The following is a 17101-nucleotide window of genomic DNA, read 5'->3' on the forward strand; positions in this document are numbered from 1 at the left end:
TGTTTCTTGTTTGAGTCTTGACTCAAGTTGAAAGTTTGGTGTCAATTGCATATTCATCTTACATTTTTCGAAAAATTCATGCATTCATAGTGTTCTTCATGATCTTCAAGTTGTTCTTGGTAAGTCTTCTTGTTTGATCTTGATGTTTTCATGTTTTGTGTCTTTTCTTGTTTTTCATATGCATTCTTGCATCCATAGTGTCTATACATGAAAAATTTTTAAGTTTGGTGTCTTGCATGTTTTCTTTGCATTAAAAATTTTTCAAAAATAAGTTCTTGATGTTCATCTTGACATTCAAAGTGTTCTTGGTGTTCATCTTGACATTCATAACATTCTTTCATGCATTCATTGTTTTGATCCAAAATTTTCATGCATTGCATCATTTTCATGTTTTTCTCTCTCATCATAAAAAAATTCAAAAATAAAAAAAATATCTTCCCCTTTTTCTTCTCATTTAATTTCGAAAATTTTAAAAATATTTTTCAAAAATCTTTTTTTTATCTTTATCTCCTAATTTTCGAAAATAACATCATCAATTAATGTTTTGATTCAAAAATTTCAAGTTTGTTACTTGCTTGTTAAGAAAGATTCAAACTTTGAGTTCTAGAATCATATCTTGTGATTTCTTGTGAATCAAGTCATTAATTATGATTTTAAAAATCAAATCTTTTTCAAAACTAATTTCAATCATATCTTTTCAAAAATATCTTTCTATCTTATCTTTTTCAAAATCATATCTTTTTCAAAAATTTGATTTTAAAATATCTTTTCTAACTTCTTATCTTCTTATCTTTTAAAAATTGATTTTCAAAATTTGTTTCAACTAACTAACTAACTTTTTGTTTATTTCTTATCTTTTTCAAAACTACCTAACTAACTCCCTCTCTCTCTAATTTTTGAAAATATCTTCCCTCTTTTTCAAAATTTCTTTTTAATTAACTAATTATTTTAATTTTTGATTTTAATTTTCGAAAAATTACTAACCTTTTTCAAAAACTATTTTCGATAATCACTAACTCTTTTTCAAAAATAATTTTCGAAAATTCTCTCTCTCTCTCTTATCTCCTTCTATTTATTTATTCATCTACTAACACTTCATCTCACCCAAATTCGAACCCCCTCTTCCATCTGTGTTCGAATTTTTTTCTACTCACACAAGGACCTCTATACTGTGGTAAAAAGGACCCCTATTATTATTATTTTTCTGTCCCTCTTTTTCATATGAGCAGGAGCAAGGACAAGAACATTCTTGTTGAAGCAGATCCAGAACCTGAAAGGACTCTGAAGAGGAAACTAAGAGAAGCTAAATTACAACAATCCAGCAAGCACCTTTCAGAAATTTTCGAACAGGAAGAGGAGATGGCAGCCGAAAATAATAATAATGCAAGGAGGATACTTGGTGACTTTACTGCACCTAATTCCAATTTACATGGAAGAAGCATCTCCATTCCTGCCATTGGAGCAAACAATTTTGAGCTGAAACCTCAATTAGTTTCTCTGATGCACCAGAACTACAAGTTTCATGGACTTCCATCTGAAGATCTTTTTCAGTTCTTAACTAAATTCTTGCAGATCTGTGATACTGTTAAGACTAATGGAGTAGATCCTGAAGTCTACAGGCTCATGCTTTTCCCTTTTGCTGTGAGAGACAGAGCTAGAATATGGTTGGACTCTCAACCTAAGGATAGCCTGAACTCTTAGGATAAGCTGGTCAAGGCTTTCTTAGCCAAGTTCTTTCCTCCTCAAAAGCTGAGTAAGCTTAGAGTGGATGTTCAGACCTTCAGACAGAAAGAAGGTGAATCCCTCTATGAAGCTTGGGAGAGATACAAAGGACTGACCAAAAAGTGTCCTTCTGACATGCTTTCAGAATGGACCATCCTGGATATATTCTATGATGGTCTATCTGAATTGGCTAAAATGTCATTGGATACTTCTGCAGGTGGATCCATACACCTAAAGAAAATGCCTGCAGAAGCTCAAGAATTCACTGACATGGTTGCTAATAACCAGTTCATGTACACTTATGAGAGGAATCCTGTGAGTAATGGGACGTCTATGAAGAAGGGAGTTCTTGAAATTGATACTCTGATTGCCATATTGGCTCAGAATAAAATATTGACTCAGCAAGTCAATATGATTTCTCAGAGTCTGAATGGAATGCAAGCTGCATCCAACAGTACTCAAGAGGCAACTTCTGAAGAAGAAGCTTATGATCCTGAAAACCCTGCAATAGCAGAGGTGAATTACATGGGTGAACCTTATGGAAACACCTATAACCCCTCATGGAGAAATCACCCAAATCTCTCATGGAAGGATCAACAAAGGCCTCAACAAGGCTTTAATAATGGTGGAAGAAATAGGTTTAACAATAGTAAACCTTTTCCATCATCTACTCAGCAACAGATAGAGAACTCTGAACAAAATACATCTAATTTAGCAAATTTAGTCTCTGATCTATCTAAGGCCACTGTAAGTTTCATGAATGAAACAAGGTCCTCCATTAGAAATTTGGAGGCACAAGTGGGCCAGCTGAGTAAAAGGATCACTGAAATCCCTCCTAGTACTCTCCCAAGCAATACAGAAAAAAATCCAAAAGGAGAGTGCAAGGCCATTGAAATGACCATCATGGTCGATTCCAAGAAGGAAGGAGAGGACGTGAATCCCAAGGAGGAAGACCTCCTGGGACGTCCAGTGATCAATAAGGAGTTTTCTTCTGAGGAACCAAAGGAATCTGAGGCTCATCTAGAGACCATAGAGATTCCATTGAACCTCCTTATGCCGTTCATGAGCTCTGATGAGTATTCCTCTTCTGAAGAGAATGAGGATGTTACTAAGGAGCAAGTTACCAAGTATCTTGGTGCAATCATGAAGCTGAATGCCAAATTATTTGGTATTGAGACTTGGGAAGATGAACCTCCCTTGTTCACCAATGAACTAAGTGATCTAGATCAACTGACATTGCCTCAGAAGAAATAGGATCCTGGAAAGTTCGTAATACCTTGTACCATAGGCAACATGATCTTTGAAAAGGCTCTGTGTGACCTTGGTTCAAGGATAAACCTCATGCCCCATTCTGTAATAGAGACACTGGGAATCTATGGGGTGCAAGCTGCTAAAATCTCATTAGAGATGGCAGACAATTCAAGAAAATAGGCTTATGGACAAGTAGAGGACGTATTAGTAAAGGTCAAAGGCCTTTACATCCCTGCTGATTTCATAGTCCTAGATACTGGGAAGGATGAGGATGAATTCATCATCCTTGGAAGACCCTTCCTAGCCACAGCAAGAGCTGTAATTGATGTTGACATAGGTGAATTAGTCCTTCAATTGAATGGGGACTCCCTTGTGTTTACAACTCAAGGTTATCCTTCTGTAAATATGGAAAAGAGGCACAGTAAGCTTCTCCCTCTGCAGAGTCAACCAGAGCCTCCACAGTCAAACTCTAAGTTTGGTATTGGAAGGCCACAACTAAACTCTAAGTTTGGTGTTGGGAAGTCTCAACAATGCTCTGAACATCTGTGAGGCTCCATGAGAGCCCACTGTCAAGCTATTGACATTAAGAAGCACTTGTTGGGAGGTAACCCAATTTTTATTTATCTAATTTTATTTTTCCTGTTCTTTCATGTTTTATTAGGTTCATGATCATGTGGAGTCACAAAATAAATATAAAAATTGAAAACGGAATCAAAAACAGCAGAAGAAAAATCACACCCTGGAGGAAGACCTTACTGGCGTTTAAACGCCAGTAAGAAGCATCTGGATGGCGTTCAACGCCAGAACAGAGCATGGTTCTGGCGCTGAACGCCCAAAATGGGCAGCATCTGGGCGTTTGAATGCCAGAATTGCACCCTGGAGAAGAGCTGGCACTGAACGCCCAAAACAAGCATGGTTCTGGCGTTCAACGCCAGAAATGGGCAACAAATGGGCGTTCAACGCCCAGAACAAGCACCAATCTGGCGCTGAACGCCCAGAGTTGTGTGCAAGGGCATTTTGCATGCCTAATTTGGTGCAAGGTTGCAAATCCTTGAACACCTCAGGATCTGTGGACCCCACAGGATCACCTCAGGATCTGTGGACCCCACACGATCCCCACCTACCTCTACTCACTTCTTCTCACCCCTCTTTCACACAATCCCATAAACACTTTTCCCCAAAACTCTTCACCAATCACCTCAATCTCTCTTCCCCAAAACACTTCACCACTCACATCTATCCACTCTTCCCTATAAACCTAACTCATAAACTCCACCTACCTTCAAAATTCAAAATCAATTTCCCACCCAAACCCACCCTATATGGCTGAAATTAACCCCCCCTCCCTTCCCTATATATAGCCCTCCATTCTTCTTTATTTTCACACAACACAACCCTCTCTTCCCTTTCTTGGCCGAATACACCTCTCCCTCCTCTCATCCATATTTTCTTCTTCTTCTTCATCTATTCTCTCTTCTCTTGCTCGAGAGCGAGCAATATTCTAAGTTTGGTGTGGTAAAAACATAAGCTTTTTGTTTTTCCATTACCATTGATGGCACCTAAGATCGGAGAATCCTCTAGAAAAGGAAAAGGGAAGACAAAAGCTTCCACCTCTGGGTCATGGGAGATGGAAAGATTCATCTCCAAAGCTCATCAAGACCACTTCTATGATGTTGTGGCCAAGAAGAAGGTGATCCCCGAGGTCCCTTTCAAGCTCAAGAAGAATGAGTATCCGGAGATCCGACATGAAATCCAAAGAAGAGGTTGGGAAGTTCTAACAAACCCCATCCAATAAGTCGGCATCCTAATGGTTCAAGAGTTCTATGCCAATGCATGGATCACTAGGAACCATGATCAAAGTAAGAACCCAAACCCAAAGAATTATATCACAATGGTTCGGGGGAAATACTTAGATTTTAGTCCGGAAAATGTGAGGTTGGCGTTTAACTTGCCTATGATGCAAGGAGATGCACGCCTCTACACTAGAAGGATCAACTTTAATCAAAGGTTGGACCAAGTCCTCATGGACATATGTGTGGAAGGAGCTCAATGGAAGATTGACTCCAAAGGCAAGCCGGTTCAATTAAGAAGACTGGACCTCAAGCCTGTGGCTAGAGGATGGTTGGAGTTCATCCAACGCTCCATCATCCCCACTAGCAACCGATCTGAAGTTACTGTGGATCGGGCCATCATGATTCATAGCATCATGATTGGAGAGGAAGTAGAAGTTCATGAAGTCATCTCCCTTGAATTCTACAAAATAGCCGAAAAGCCCTCTCCTGGGGCAAGGCTAGCTTTTCCTCATCTTATTTGCCATCTATGTTACTCAGCTGGAGCTTTCATAGAAGGAGACATTCCCATTGAGGAAGAGAAGCCCATCAGTAAGAAAAGGATGGAGCAAGCAAGAGAGCCCATTCATAGATCTCAAGAGACGCATGAAGCTCATCACCATGAGATCCCGGAGATGCCTCAAATGCATTTTCCTCCACAAAACTATTGGGAGCAAATCAACACCTCCCTAGGAGAATTAAGTTCCAACATGGGACAATTAAGGGTGGAACATCAAGAGCACTCCATCATCCTTCATGAAATAAGAGAAGATCAAAAAGCAATGAGGGAGGAGCAACAAAGACAAGGAAGAGACATAGAAGAGCTCAAGGACATCATTGGTTCCTCAAGAAGGAAACGCCACCATCACTAAGGTGGACTCATTCCTTGTTCTCACATTCTCTGTTTTTCGTTTTCTCTATGTTAAGTGCTTATCCATGTTTGTGTCTTCATTACATGATCATTAGTATTTAGTAACTTTGTCTTAAAGTTATGAATGTCCTACGAATCCATCACCTCTCTTAAATGAAAACTGTTTTAATTCAAAAGAACAAGAAGTACATGAGTTTCAAATTTATCCTTGAACTTAGTTTAATTATATTGATGTGGTGACAATGCTCCTTGTTTTCTGAATGAATGCTTGAACAGTGCATATGTCTTTTGAAGTTGTTGTTTAAGAATGTTAAATATGTTGGCTCTTAAAAGAATGATGATAAGGAGACATATTATTTGATAATATGAAAAATCATAAAAATGATTCTTGAAGCAAGAAAAAGCAGCAAAGAACAAAGCTTGCAGAAAAAAAAAGAAAAAAATATAGGCAAAAAAAAAAATAAAAAGAAAAAAGCAAGCAGAAAAAGCCAAAAGCTCTTAAAACCAAGAGGCAAGAGCAAAAAGCCAATAACCCTTAAAACCAAAAGGCAAGGGTAAATAAAAAGGATCCCAAGGCTTTGAGCATCAGTGGATAGGAGGGCCTAAAGGAATAAAATCCTGGCCTAAGCGGCTAAACCAAGCTGTCCCTAACCATGTGCTTGTGGCGTGAAGGTGTCAAGTGAAAACTTGAGACTGAGCGGTTAAAGTCAAAGTCCAAAGCAAAAGAAGAGTGTGCTTAAGAACCCTGGACACCTCTAATTAGGGACTTTAGCAAAGCTGAGTCACAATCTAAAAAGGTTCACCCAATTATGTGTCTGTGGCATTTATGTATCCGGTGGTAATACTGGAAAACAAAGTGCTTAGGGCCACGGCCAAGACTCATAAAATAGCTGTGTTCAAAAATCATCATACTGAACTAGGAGAATCAATAACACTATCTAAACTCTGAGTTCCTATAGATGCCAATCATTCTGAACTTCAATGGATAAAGTGAGATGCCAAAACTATTCAAGAGGCAAAAAGCTACAAGTCCCGCTCATTTTATTGGAGCTATGTTTCATTGATAGTTTGGAATTTATAGTACATTCTCTTCTTTTTATCCTATTTGATTTTTAGTTGCTTGGGGACAAGCAACAATTTAAGTTTGGTGTTGTGATGAGTGGATAATTTATACGCTTTTTGGCACTGTTTTTAGTATGTTTTTAGGAGAATCTGGTTACTTTTAGGGATGTTTTCATTAGTTTTTATGTTAAATTCACATTTCTGGACTTTACTATGAGTTTGTGTGTTTTTCTGTGATTTCAGGTATTTTCTGGCTGAAATTGAGGGACTTGAGCAAAAATCAGATTCAGAGGTAGAAGAAGGACTGCTGATGCTGTTGGATTCTGACCTTCCTGCACTCAAAGTGAATTTTCTAGAGCTACAGAACTCAAAATGGCGCGCTTCCAATTGCGTTGGATAGTAGACATCCAGGGCTTTCCAGATATGTATAATAGTCCATACTTTGGCCGGATTTAGATGACGTAAAAGGGCGTTGAACGCCAGTTCTATGCTGCTGTCTGGAGTTAAACGCCAGAAACACGTCACAAACTAGAGTTGAACGCCAGAAATACGTTACAACCTGGCGTTCAACTCCAGAAAGATCCTCTGCACGTGTAACATTCAAGCTCAGCCCAAGTACACACCAAGTGGGCCCCGGAAGTGGATTTATGCATCAATTACTTACTTCTGTAAACCCTAGTAACTAGTTTAGTATAAATAGGACTGTTTACTATTGTATTAGGCATCCTGGGACGTTTTGTTCTTAGATCATGGGGGCTGTCCATTTGGCCATGCCTGAACCTTTTACTTATGTATTTTCAACGGTAGAGTTTCTACACTCCATAGATTAAGCTGTGGAGCTCTGCTGTTCCTCAAAGATTAATGCAAAGTACTACTATTTTTCTATTCAATCAACTTGTTCCGCTTCTAAGATGTTCATTCGCACTTCAACCTGAATGTGATGAACGTGACAATCATCATCATTCCCTATGAACGCGTGCCTGACAACCACTTCCGTTCTACTTTAGATTGAATGAGCATCTCTTGGATGTCTTAATCAGAATCTTCGTGGTATAAGCTAGATTGATGGCGGCATTCATGAGAGTCCGAAAAGTCTAAACCTTGTCTGTGGTATTCCGAGTAGGACTCTGGGATTGAATGACTGTGACGAACTTCAAACTCGCGAGTGCTGGGCGTAGTGACAGACGTAAAAGGAGGGTGAATCCTATTCCAGTATGATCGAGAACCTCAGATGATTAGCCGTGCTGTGACAGAGCATTTGGACCATTTTCACAAGAGGATAGGATGCAGCCATTGACAAGGGTGATGCCTCCAGACGATTAGCCATGCAGTGACAGCGCATCAGACCATTTTCCAGAGAGGATTAAAAGTAGCCATTGACAGCGGTGATGTCCTTATATAAAGCCAGCCGTAGAACAGAGTAAGACTGATTGGATGAAGACAGCGGGAAAGCAGAGATTCAGAGGAACGAAAGCATCTCTATACGCTTATCTGAAATTCTCACCAATGAATTACATAAGTGTTTCTATCCTTATTTTCTATCTATTTATTATTTAAGTTTGAAAACTCCATAACCTTTTGATATCTGCCTGACTGAGATTTACATGGTGACCATAGCTTGCTTCATACCAACAATCTCCGTGGGATCGACCTTTACTCACGTAAGGTTTATTACTTGGACGACCCAGTGCACTTGCTGGTTAGTTATATCGAAGTTGTGAATGAAAAACGATTTATTAAGACGTGCGTACAGAGTTTCTGGCGCCGTTGCCTGAGATCACAATTTCGTGCACCAATTAGACAGATTAGACCCATTAGCCTATCCTTGGTGATATATAAGGTGATCTCTAAAGTTTTAGTTCATCATTTACAAAATTTTATGAATATGCTCATTAGCCTCCAATCAAAGCGCTTTTACTAAAGGAAGATTAATCTCGGACAATATTTTATTGTTCATGAATGTATGTATTACCTCAAGACTAAGAAGAGGGGGCTATTAGCTGAGATGGCAGTTAAACTCGATATGAGCAAGGCTTATGATCGAATAGAGTGGCACTTTCTATGGTTTATGTTAGAGAAACTGGGGTTTGACATGAGGTGGATTAATTGGGTAAAGAAAGTGGTAACTACAGTTTTTTATTCTGTCATTGTTGAAGGTCAACCTTTTGGCTTTTTCAAGTCAAATAGATGTATTCGACAAGGAGATCCTCTATCACCTTATCTTTTTCTTTTTTAAGCAAAAGGTTTATCCTTTTTGCTAAATCAGGTAGAGCAAAACGGTCTCATTGAAGGTGTCTAAATTAACCGAATGTGTCCTATAGTTAATTAATTAGGGAGTGAGTGGTCAAAAAGTTAATTTACATAAATTTGTCTTTTTCTTTAGCAATAATATCACCAACTACTCGGACTCTCTTGGTAGATAAACTCAATATTAGGTATATAGGAGAACAAGACAAATACTTAGGGCTACCTTTTACAGTACAAAGGTCAAAAAGGGCGACTTTTGGAGAAATTAAGGAGAAGGTACTAGGTACATTTAGGGTTGAAAGAAAAAACTCTTTTCTTCAGCAGGTAGACATATTTTAATAAAGGCGATTAGAGAGGCTATTCTAATTTATTCTCTCTCTTGCTTCCAATTTCTGGTCCATTCATTAGAGAGATTCAGAGTATTCTCTCTCAATTTTGGTGGGAACAGAAAAAGGTTCAGAGAGGAACATGCAGTGGATCAGTTGGGATACCATTACTCGACTGAGATTGGAAGCGAGGGGTTAGGTTTTGAAGACTTGGGTGCTCAGAACCTGGCTCTTCTAGCCAAACAGTGCTAGAAAATTGCTACTCAACCATAATCCATACAGTCTAAAGTTCTAAAAGGTAAATATTTTTACTATGGCAGTATCATGAATGTTGAAACAGGAACTGTACCTTCTTGGGGATGACATAGTATTCTAGAGGGTCGCAAGATTATTGGGAAGGGGCTACTGTGGTGAGTTGGTGACGGAGGTTGCATTAAAATCATCGGTGACCCCTGGCTCTCATCCCCGTACCCGTATTCAATCCCTCAATCTATAATGATCAATTTGCCAAATGTACCATGTATGAATGTTAGAGATTTAATTTTACCAAATGTTGAATGGAACCAAGCACTTATTAGCAGCACTTTTACAACAGAAATCTCACAGAGGATACTAGATACAAGGATAAATAGAAGAGAGGATAAACTTATATGGGCTCTCAATATAATCGACTCATATGAGGTAAGCACTGGTTACCAAGTTGCATATAGCTTCTCTTACCCACCGCTGGAATTTTACACGGAGATTATGAGAAATTTGGCATTATGGAAGGATCTTTGGAAAAGATTCCAATGAAGATCAAAATCTTCTTTTAGACAGGATTCCATGAGAGAATTCCAACGATGCTGACTTTAAATCACCGTATCCTAACGATCCCGTCAACATGGAAGAGATGCAATCAACACCCAGAAACAATCAAGCACTGTGTTTTCTTGTGTGAGAAATTGAAGGAGGTATGGGATAAATATGACTTACTGATGAACGGATTTTTGACGGTTTAGAATTCCTCAATGAATTCTCGTTGCAAGTATAGTTTCTAAACCAACAAATAATCCTTTCATGCAAAAAATTGTTTGTCACAAGTAACAAACCCCAATAAAAATAATAACTGAAGTATTCAAACCTCGGGTCGTCTCTCAAGGAATTGCAGGGAAGTATACTTATAATTGGTTATGGGATTTTATTTTTTTTGGGTTTTGAAATAAGGAACAAGTAATGTAAATAACAAGAAAATAAAATAATAATTAAGAAAAGTCTTAGCAAGGATTGATAATTGGAATTTCTATCCCCATTATCATAGTAACTTGTGATGGTAATTGCCTTTTGCTATCACTTAGTTAACCTCTAACAATTGAAGGTAAGTCAAGTGAGAAAATCAACATGAACCCTCAAGTCCTAGTCAACTCCTAAGGAAAGACTAGAGTTAGTGAAATTCAAGTCAATTAGCAACTTTCAATTGTCAATCAACAAGAGACTTTAACAATTCAAGAGTCTCCAATTACTCAATCTTAGCTAAGAACATAAAAAGATAGTTTAAAATCCAACCAAGCATTTCATTAAACACTTGGTGGGCGTAAAGTAAAAGCATAGAAAAATAATAGAGAATGTAAAATCTAAAACCAACAATTGCAAGCATCAATGATAACAAATAAAGGAAGAAGAAATAAACATGAAATACCTTAAATTGCATTAAAAGGGAAATCAAATCTAACATGAGAATTCATAAACTAAATTGGCAACATAAAGTAATCAACAAGAGAAATAAATAAACTAGAATTCTAGAGCAAGTAAAAGTAGAAGAAAAACTAGAATAAACTAAGATAGAAATCTGAAATTGAAAAGAACTAAAAGGAATCCTAAAAGCTAGAGAGAGGAGAGAGTCTCTCTCTCCAGAAAACTACATCTAAAACCTAAAATTATGTGAATGAAATTTGTATGAATGATTCCTCCACTCTGTAGCCTCTAATCTATGTTTTCGAGCTTGGAACTAGGCCAAAAATAGCCCAGAAATCGCCCCCAGCGATTTCTGATACGTCCAACACGTGGCTCTGTCACGCGTACGCGTCGCCCATGCGTACGCATCACTGAACATTCGCAAGGTCACACGTACGCGTGATCCACGCATGCGCATCGCCTAACTGCATGGAAACTATGGAAAATTGCATATCATTTTGAAGCCTAGGATGTTAGCTTTCCAACACAACAAGAACCGCCTCATTCGGGCCTTTGTAGCTCATGTTATGGTCGATTTAGTACGAAGAGGTCAGGGTTGACAGCTTAACAATTCCTTCAATTTCTTGTATTCCTTCCACTTTTGCATGCTTCTTTTCCATCCTCTAAGCCATTCCTGCCCTATAAACCCTGAAATCACTTAACACATATATGAAGGAATCGAATGGTAATAAGAGAGGATTAATAAGTAGCAATTTTAAGGCCAAAGAAGCATGTTTTCAATCAAAGCACAGAATTAGGAAAGAAAATGTAAAACATGCAATTTATATACATAAGTGTGAGAATAATGGATAAAATCCATTCAATTTAGCATAAAATGTACCACGAAATAGTGGTGCATCAAATATCCCCACACTTAAATATTAGCATATCCTCATGCTAAGCTCAAGAGAAGCTATAAAGGAGTGAAGAGGAATGGTAAAACTTATGAAATGCAACCTATCTATATGAATGCAACTAAATGCAAAAATACTTCTACCTACTTGGTTAAAAGTAAACAAATTCTTCAAGACAAACATAAATCAGATTCCACTAATTCAAATCACACAATAAGAGACAAGTAAACTTGTAAGAAGATAGTTCATGAAAGCCGGGAACACAGAATCAAGCATTGAACCCTCACTGGAAGTGTATATGCACTCTAATCGCTCAAGTGTCTAGGGTTAATTCACTCTAATCTCCTCTAGTCATGCTTTCTAAAACTTTGTTCTTCATCTAACCAATCAACAAATATGTATACAAATGCAAACACCATGAGGGCTTTTTAAGGTTGTAATGGGGCTAAGGTAAGGGTGATGATACATGTATGGCCAAGTGAGTTATACTTTGAATCTTTGACTAACCTAAATTTTCACCTAACACACACACATACTCTATATAATTCTAAAATCATGCCTAGCTACCCAAAATCTCACTTTTGTATATTTCACATACTCATGCATCAATTTTTAATTCCATCATATGTGCATTGATCTTTTTATTGAACTTAGCATTGGGGTAATTTTATCCCCTATTCATTTATTTCTTTTTTCTCTTTTTTTTATCATAAATGAAAACATAATATATCAATGCATATGGTTTTTTTGATTTCACATGAGTAAGCACCTAAATTTCCAATATTTGTCAGTAAAAACACAACACATTCTCATCAATCCAAGTTCCCAAATTTTCCCACACTTAGTTGACTAGTGATGTGGTAATATAAAAAATAAATGGGGATTAAAAAGGCTCAAAGTGGCAAACAAAGGTAAATAAAATGGTGGGCTATTTGGGATAAGTGAGCTAATAACAAATGATGGCCTCAATCATATGTATGCATGAATATACACTAAAAAATGGACATATAGAATGGAATAAACCATAGATTGCAATCATAGAGAAGAAAACACACAAGAATAAAAATTATGGTTAAATAATGTAACCATATAATTAAGCTTAAAATCTCACAGGTTGTGTGTTCTTAGCTATAAACCATGTTCCAAATTACAATCTTCAAATAAATTTAACAAAAAAATTTTAATTTAAATTAGTGAAATGCTATAAAAGGGTCTTGAAAAAGAACTTATCACTCCAACCAAATAGTGGTAGAAGAACATGCACAAAATCAAACAAACATGCAATTAAACATGCAAATGCAACAACTAATTTAACAAGGAAAATTAAACATTGGTGTTGAAATAGGAAATAACTAACCCACGGAAGTCGGTATCGACCTCCCCACACGTAAAGATTGCACCGTCCTCGGTGCATGCTGAGATGTGCAAGTGGACGGGTTGCTACACTGATGCTTTTCTCCAAAGATTATGCAGATGGACTTGTTTGCCTTCCCATTGAGAAGCTTTTCCTTTCCCTTCTCGGTGGCCATCCTGAAAGAAAAGGAAAAAGAAGAAAACTAACCCAAAAATAAAGATAAGAAAACAAATAAAGTATGGGTGGGTTAATGCCAAATAATGAGGGTCTAGATTACATGGTAGCTACAACATGTAAGTGAGAAAATATTATCTCCAAATGGCATATCAATAGTGCAAAAATTGCAACAATGGGGGAGAGAGTGTGGGTAATGCAAGATAGTATAAGTGCATATCAATACAAATGGAATACAAGTGTCATAGAAATTAGCATTGACTTATAATTAATAATACCCAACAATTTAAAACAAGTCACGAAGTACCAAAATAACGCAAGAAAAGATGCAACAGTTGAATGAGAACATTTAACACCAACAGAAAAATAATAAATTTAGGAATGAAAATGAAAACATGCACAAAATTAAAATGCAATGAATGAAAGTATGCAAATAAATTAAGTAAAATAGAATGAAAGAGAATAAGGATGAGAAGTTAAAGATATAAAGAAAAACAAAGTAAGAAAGGAGGAAGAAAGAAGAAGGAAGGAGAAGGAAATAAAATCAGGACGCGACGCGCGCGCGTGCATCATGCGTGCGCGTGAAAATGGAAATGGCCATACGACGCGTCAGTGTCGCCCACGCGTACTCGTGGGTGGCCAAAAATGCACACTAACGCGTGAGCGTCGGTCACGCGTACGCGTGATTGATCGCGCGATTCCAGCACAGTGGCAGCCCAACTCTCTGTTCAATTACCTTACTATGCCGATTTTTCATTCCACGCGTACGCGTCGCTGACGCTTACGCGTGGATTGGCAAAGTTGCAAGTGACGCATACGCGTGAGAAACGCGTATGCGTGGGTCTGGCTATGCGCCTAGCACCCCTCCCGCTCGGCTCTTGCAAATCTCTGTTCATTTGCGCATACATATACGACGCGTGGGTGTCGTAGACGCTTGCGCGTCGATTCCCTCTTTTTTTTAATGCAAAATAAAAGTAAATATGCATAACTGGAAATTAAGACTGACAGAAATAAATTAAAACTAATAAAAAGGAGGATCATACCATGGTGGGTTGTCTCCCACCTAGCACTTTTAGTTATTGTCCTTAACTTGGATATTTGGTGAGCTCTTTGTCATGGTGGCTTGTGCTTGAACTCATCTTGAAACTGCCACCAACGCTTGGACTTCCAATAAACTCTATCAATACCAAGTAAATTTCCCAAGCTTTGATGGAGTTCTTCACAAGCTCTGAGCTCCCAAAATTGATCCTCATATATTCTCGGATCCCAAATCTTATTTTTACACCCGTCTTGAAGTGGATCACCATTGTCCTAACTGGGTGGCAAGCAGTCCGAATTCTCAATGTAGTACCAAACTCTTCTTTTAGATCTAACCAAATTATCACCAGTTGAGCCTTTACATCTAACTCTTGAAATATCAACCTTGATGAGCCTTGATTTGCAACTCTAACCACTAAATATCCTTCTCTTATGCTTAATGCCACAAAGCCTCTTAAGTTGACCATCCGTTTCAAGAATACCATACTTAAGTGGGACAGTAAAGCGAATAGAGATAAGTTTTATCCACTCAAGTGACGGACTAGATGGAAACCTAGGTAGAGAAGTCTCCAATGATCTTGACAAAGAAAACTCAACTCCCGTCCATCCTTTCTGAAGGACTTCCACTTCCACATCATTCTCAAACTTACTCAGAGAAGATTCTTCATACCCAATGAGTTCATTTGTAGATGTGGATTCATCACTAGGAAGACTTGATTCATGATCATTATCACCAAGGGAACTTGCTTCTTGATCTATCCCATCCAAATCTTCATAGGGATTATGCCATGGAGGGTGTGCACTAGCCTCCTTGACATCAATTTCAATCATCTTGGAAGAATACTCTACAACTCTAGATTCCCATGGAGGTTCAGCATCTCCTAAGTCTTCAACCACTTCTTCCTCTTCAACTATTACGGCTTCCTCCACTTGTTCCAATACAAAGTCACGTTCCTCATTGTCCACTGGAGTTTCTGGTGTCTCCTTCATGCTACGCTCTTCTATTGATTCTCCACATTTAGCCATGGGAGTTTCTTGAGTGTCCAAATGTTGGGAAGCTAATCGATTTACTACCTCAGTCAAGGCAGCCATGAATTCTAGTACTTCCCTTTTCATCTCTCTTTGCCCTTGAAGAAGAACACCAAGAGTGTCATGCATTGAAGATTGAGGTGGATATGAAGGTTCATGATAGGAGGGTGGTTCATCATAATAAGGATGTGGTGGCTCAACACTCTCCATCTTTTCCACTTGTTGCATAACACACTTTAATTCCTTTTTTTCAAGTTGAGATTCTTTAGCCATGAGAGCTTCGTGTACTTTCCGATTTCCCACTTGCTCCAATTGATGAAGGGTTGCATGAAATTGATCCAGTATTTCCTTGAGACGATCCCTTGACTCTTGTTCTACTTGGATATCATAAGTAGGATCATAGTGCTCTCGGGTTGATGAATATAGACATGGTGTATATGGAGGTGGTGGTTCTTGGAAGTAATTAGGTTGGAATTGGGGTGGTTCCATGTATGGTTCATATGGCTCACAGGGTGATTGGTATGGTGGATATGGGTTAGGATCATAGGGGGGTTGTAAGGTCCCACATCGGTTAGGGAGGGGAACGAAGCATGCCTTATAAGGGTGTGGATACCTCTCCCTAGTATGACGCGTTTTGACAAGTGAGTGTGGGGGCTTCGGCTATCATCCCCATCGTCAAAGACAAAATCGTGAGGCCTTGTGTGCCTAATAAACCCCATTTTTAGGTTTATCTTGTGATGAATTTAGAGTATTTTATCAACCTTTTCTCTCATTTATTCAATGAAATGGCATGGTTTTGTGATTCTCCCTTGATTTGTACTTAAATGTGAAAACATGCTTTTAGACCTTTAATTTGATAATTTTGATTCACCTTTGATTCCACTAGATGCCTTGATTTGTTTGTCAAGTGATTTCAGGTTGAAAAGTGCTAGGAATGGATCAAAGGAGTGAAGAGAAAAGCATGCAAAGTAGAGAACACATGGAAAAGCCAAAGAATTGGATGAGCTCATGGACGCGCACGCGTAATGTATGTGCACGCGTGGATCGCAAAAACTCAAAGGATGCGCACGCGTGCTGTACGCATGCGCGTCGATGCTGGCACACGATTTTAAAGTGAAAACATGGCCAGCGAATTCTGAGAAGCTGTGTGGCCCAATCTAAGTCAACTTTGGCGCCAAAAACACTTAAAAGAGCCAAGAATTGAAGAGCAAAATGGGGGGGGGGGGATTCCATCATTCTACACACATAGTTTAGTTTAGGGATTAGTTTTGAGTTAGTTTTAGAGAGAGAAGCTCTCACTTCTCTCTAGGATTAGGATTAGGTTTAGTTCAATAATCTTAGATCTAGGTTTTAATTCATGCTCTCTTCTATTTCTACCTCTCAATTCTTTGTTGTCACATGTTGTTCTTCTATTCTTGTGTTGTAGTTTCTTCTACTTTGCTTCCATACTTGTTGTTGATCTACTCTTGTTTCTTCTATTTTCTTTCAATTCAATTTGAGGTAATTCATGTCAATAATGTTCCTTTTGATTGTTGTTGTTAATTCCTTGCAATAATTGTTGATAGATTTCATTCTTGTTGTCAATTTACTATGCTTTCCTTTTGTGCCTTCCAAGTGTTTGTCAAAATGCT

General features: G+C 38.2%; 1 non-coding gene across 1 annotated transcript; it reads right to left on the minus strand.

Moving 5' to 3' along the window:
- Nucleotides 1-1755: 1755 nt before the first annotated feature.
- Nucleotides 1756-1863, minus strand: LOC112774787 (small nucleolar RNA R71). Its single transcript, XR_003189248.1, has one exon. It is a non-coding gene; the product is annotated as a small nucleolar RNA R71 (small nucleolar RNA).
- Nucleotides 1864-17101: the final 15238 nt, after the last annotated feature.

This window comes from Arachis hypogaea, chromosome 18 (assembly GCF_003086295.3).
Source record: "Arachis hypogaea cultivar Tifrunner chromosome 18, arahy.Tifrunner.gnm2.J5K5, whole genome shotgun sequence".
Lineage (NCBI taxonomy): Eukaryota > Viridiplantae > Streptophyta > Magnoliopsida > Fabales > Fabaceae > Arachis > Arachis hypogaea.